This window comes from Penaeus vannamei, chromosome 33 (assembly GCF_042767895.1).
Source record: "Penaeus vannamei isolate JL-2024 chromosome 33, ASM4276789v1, whole genome shotgun sequence".
NCBI classification, from domain to species: domain Eukaryota; kingdom Metazoa; phylum Arthropoda; class Malacostraca; order Decapoda; family Penaeidae; genus Penaeus; species Penaeus vannamei.
The window spans coordinates 24,104,559-24,110,031 of record NC_091581.1 but is presented as its reverse complement, the minus strand read 5'-3'; the positions used below and the strand labels follow the sequence as shown (position 1 = coordinate 24,110,031).

Here is a 5,473-nt window from a genome sequence, read left to right as displayed (position 1 = left end):
TGGCCTCCCTCAGTACCTGGCCGCTGGCGACGCGCGACCACCCGAGCGCAGAGCACAGGCGGTGTTCCCGGCTCGTTAGGAAGAGAGAGAAGGCGATGAAGACGTAGAGAAGAGAGGGAGAATGAGGAACGGAGATTGAGAGAGGAGAGAGATAGAGAGAGAGTAAAGGAGAGGAGATGAGACGACGGATGAGAGAGGGACAGGGTGGGTTCAGTATTCATGGGTTCATGGGTTCATTTATTCATTCTTGAAGTACATTGGAAAACAAAAAATAGGAGATGGGCGTGGCTTCATTGCTAGTTTGCTCTGAGAGCCGGGGCACGTGGGCAGCGGTGCCAGGTACTCGGGGCTCGCGAGATCCTCCCAAAGGCGTCGTGATGACCTAGGCTGTGGATGATACACTGGAGAGGCCACAGTTGGAGGGGAAATAGGCCTGCATGCGTGCGTTCAGACATGCGCTATACACAGGCATGTACACGTATATACACTTATTTATACATACATACATATATATACACATACATGATATATACTTATACATATACATGCATATATATTTATACACATACATGCATATATATTTATACACATACATGCATATATATTTATACACATACATGCATATATATTTATACACATACTTGCATATATATTTATACACATACATGCATATATATTTATACACATACATGCATATATATTTATGCACAAACATGCATCTATATTTATACACATACATGCATATATATATATATTTATACACATACATGCAAATATATTGATACACATACATGCATATATATTTATACACATACATGCATATATATTTATACACATACATGCATATATATTTATACACATACATACGTACATTCATATATCCATACGTACAAATGTACACAAACAAATAAATACAATCATACATAAACATAACCATATGCATATACGCATATACACAGACATACAGACATACAGACGCATACGGGCAGAGATCCCCTTCACCTGGGCTAGAACATCGGAAAACTTAAAAGATGAATAGATTTTTAAAAATGAAAGATCGTTTGAAAAAGAAAAAATGAAGAGGTACTTTTCATCCATCGTCGAGTAGGTCTGAAACCAGTCAGATGAAGAAGGTCATTTCTGGGAATAAACAAGGCAAGAAAAACAGGTTTACAAACAAGAAAATCTGAAGATAAAAAGAAGAGGTAACAACCCCTTTCTCCCCCTCTTCGGCCCTCCCCCTACCTGCACCCCCTACCCCCCACCCATCCTCAACGTAGGGTGTTGGGGAAGGGGGGAAGTTGGGCGTGAGGGAGGGCTGTTGGGGGAAGCGGGTTTCAGGCAGTTGGTGACTGGTGGAGATACAAAGGTGGCCCTCCAACAATTAAATAAGGGACCACATCAGTAGATGAACGTGTGTTTGTTTTAGTATAGTGTACTTTATACCGCTGGTGTGTTGTGTTTTAGATATCGGTGCGCTATTGTCTGGTTTTGAGTCATTTGTTATCATTGTCCCTATTTTTATCGTTGCTATCGATGATATTATTATTATTATTATTATTATTATTATTATTATTACCGTTATTGTTACTACTATTACTATCAATATTATGATGTTTATTATTTTTTGTTGGTGTTATTATTGCTACTACTATTATCAGTATAGCATTATTATTGTTATGATTATCATCATTATTAGTGTGATCTTTGATATTATTATGATCATGATTAGTCATAACTTTATAATTATTCTTAGCCTTTATCTTACTTTTCAAATTATTTTTTTTATATAATTTTTCATTCAATTTTGATGTACTTTTTGTTCTCCTGTAAAACCACACTGTAATCATCATGGTTTTCACTTGTTATATTCACATCTTAAACGCAATACACCAGTCCTAGAAATGACGTCAGACCTTGCAGATTAGTGACGTCAAACCTCTAAGTAGGAGTGAGAGTCAGAGAGAAAAAAAAAATGAGTGTAATTTTGAATGTATTATCTTTCTCAGCAATTCACGTTGTCTTGAACTGCTCGGAGAATGATAAATGTGAAAGTAGACGTACATTAACAACACGTACGACACGAAAGAAAAGGGAAAAGAACGAGAAAGAGAGAGAGAGAGAGAGAGAAGACGCCTAAAGAACGCACAAACACAACACAATGACGTCACTCGCTACGTAAAGATGACGTCAGAGAGTCTGCAAGATACGTCACATCAGGTAGTTAGAAACATGACCTTGTATTAGCGTTTGTACGAGTGCCAGTATGCATGGTGGTGAAAGAGACAGAGAGAGAGAGAGAAGAGAGAAAGCTAAACATTTAATCGTACTTGGCAATACCATATCCCATTATTTTGAAATGCTCAACCAAAGTAAAGAAATGGAAACGGATGAAAGGCGAAAGTCAAGGGAAAGAGAGAGAGAGAGAGAGAGAGAGGAAAGAAAAAAAGGGAGAAAGAGAAAAGAAGAAGAAAAAAAGAATGATTATGCCCAATTTGCTCATTAAACCTATATATATTTTTTTCTTCTCCGCATTTTCCCTCCTTACCCCGTTTATTACCCTCGCTCTTTCTCCCAACCTTTCGTACCTATTTAGCCCCTTGTGTCTGTCGTGTCACGTGATCTGTGAGACGACTCTGGGGCCCATACCCAGGAGATACCACAGAAGAGCAAATATATACATATATATATTTTAACAAAGGTGCTGAGTTTGTCTACACTGAATTGAGCGAAAGCGGAGAAAGAGAGAGAGAGAAAGAAAGCAAGAGAGAGAGAGAGAGAGAGAGAGAGAATATGTCATACGCTGAATCTGCTTACTACATAAGGCATGCATACGGTCAGTTATATATAAACCATGTAGACGACAAAGGCTACATAATTCTATATGATTATGATTCACGTGTATATAGTTTGATCTGTTTTATATTTTCTGACGATAGATTAGTACTTTTTAAGAGTTTATTTAATAGGAAGATTGTTGAGATTGAGTGAGCGCCCTTCATTTATAGCCCCAATAATAATTAAAAAGCCAACAGAGTTAAGTTAATATAAAAAAAAAGTGTGATAGAGCTGTAAACCTAGGTCCAGCCAGTGTTGTAATAGGCCTAGGAAAAGCCCGTGTTCTCATAGGCCTAGCCCGTGTTCTTGTAATGTCGCGCAGTTGATTGTTAGTCAACATAGTCTGGGAGATGTTCTAGACACCCAACCTGTAGCAGCGTATAATGTCTCGAACCCTTCCCTGCTTCTCTTATAAAAAAAGCCCCTGATTTTAGCCCTCCTTGGCCGCTGAGCCAGACGTGGGGGGCCCAGAGAGTGGTGAATGTCTGAGTATTATATATATTTTGTTAACCAAAAAAAAAAAAAAAAATCACAAGAGGAACTAAACTGAATATTGAATATGATCATTCGTCGCAAGTGGCTTTTCTTTTCGAACTTAGAGAAGCACTTTGGCGATGTCGCGCTTGCGTTTAGTGTCACGTGGTAGCGTTCTGAGTGGGGGGCTTGTGACGTCAAGTGATCCGGCTGTGTCGATCTAGAATACCATTTAAAAAAAAAAGAAAAGAATATCCAGGTTGCGCCAGGGAGTTGGTGTGAGTCATGAGTGAAGATTGATGAAAATAAATGAGTAAAGAAGATGAAAAGGAAAAGAAAAAAAGAAAAATCAAACGAAATTCTCACAGGTTTCTTGAAGAGAAGATGACGTTTCTCCTTTGATGAAAGTGTCAGCCTCGGAGAGTCGGGTTTGAAATATGCAAATTGTTATATATATATAGGTTTTAAGTTGACCCGGCTGCGGCTATCCAGGGGCAGGCCGGGCGGATCGAGTGCCGGAGAGAATGGGGCTGGTGCCAAGTGCCAGACCCTCTTTGGCACTGATGGAATGGGAGGGACCAACTGCTCAAGCCCCCCCCCTCCCCCTTTTATTCCCTCTCTATCGCTTTTTCTCGTTGCTTTGTTTCAGCGGACGGTCCTCTTGTCTTTATCCCTCCCCCTTCTATCTCTATACACACACACATATATATATATATATATATATATATATATATATATATATATATATATATTTATATATATATATATGTGTGTGTCTATATATATGTGTCTATATACATATATGTAGATATATATATATATATATATATATATATATATATATATATATATATATATATATATATATATATATATATATATATATATATATATATATATATATACGTTTGTGTGTGTGTGTGTGTGTGTGTGTGTGTGTGTGTGTGTGTGTGTGTGTGTGTGTGTGTGTGTGTGTGTGTGTGTGTGTGTGTGTGTGTGTGTGTGTGTGTGGGCGTGGGCGCGTGCGCGTGCGCGCGCGCATGTGTGCGTGCGTGTGTTCATGTACATATATGATGGGTACATTTAAAGGTGTTTCCCCTGCTATTCCTTCTCCCTAGTCCCTCCTCTTATACCCACCCTTACCCCCTTCATAAACCCCGTCTACCCCCCCACCCCCGGCCCCCTCCTTCCTCCGCGTCCGCCCCCTGCCAGAAGAGACAGAGAGAGAGAGAGAAAGAGAAATACAGACGCTCTTCAGGAAAAAAAAAATCAAGAGACGAACTTCTTTGTAATCAGTATTTGTATAGTTGAATAATTGTTTAAGATTTTTTTTATCGTTTTCGAACGTGTCTCAGACATGTCCATGGAAGAGAAAGGTCAATACGGGGATATTTGAGTTCACGGAACCACGTGCAGTGACCTCGTTGAAGTGACCCCTAGAGTCATTGGTTTTGTCTTAGTGTTCTTAGTCTTTGTTTTGTGCCATGTTGGTTATCAAGTTTTTCTTTTCCCTTTTTTCCTTTTTCTTTCACCTCTATCCTTCTGTTATTGAATTTGTTTACTTTTCTTAGAATGACTGTGTGAAGTTATAGCCAATTGGCAATAACAGCTGTATTATTATCATTATTATTATTATTAAGAATGTGAATAATGACAACTAGAGTAACTGAGGTATTTATGGCAATAATTATCGTAGTCATAATGTTGATATGATTTTCATAGTAATGACCAAGATGATGATGATGATGGTGATGAAAGGTGATGCTGGAGATATTGGTGATGATGATGGAGATAAAGATAATCATGGTAATAATGGTGATGACAATTATAATGGTGATAGTAAACAATGATGATGAACGATAGACCATCATTTCTATTTTCATTATTGCTGCGATCATTCTTTCATTAATTTTATCGTAAATAATGTAATATTGCGGTTATTGTCTTTATCATTATCTCTACCATCATCGCTGCTATTTATTACCTTTTTTTATTACTAACTACTAGTGTTACAATAATTTTTACTATCACACAGGATTGTATGTTACATAGTGATAATTGATTTCCAGTTTTTAGCTAATATATCATCAAACACACACACACACACACACACACACACACACACACACACACACACACACACACACACACACACACACAC

The 5,473-nt window shown here is 38.1% G+C and overlaps 1 protein-coding gene across 2 annotated transcripts in view; it reads left to right on the top strand.

The window, feature by feature from the left end:
• LOC113802789 (argus) overlaps window positions 1-3,661 on the top strand; it is a 552,144-nt gene extending 548,483 nt beyond the window's left edge. For both annotated transcript variants that reach the window (XM_070144913.1, XM_070144912.1), the window contains exon 13: window positions 1-3,661. This exon is cut by the window's left edge and continues 1,567 nt beyond it. The gene's annotated coding sequence lies outside the window, so the exon portion shown is untranslated.
• Window positions 3,662-5,473: the final 1,812 nt, after the last annotated feature.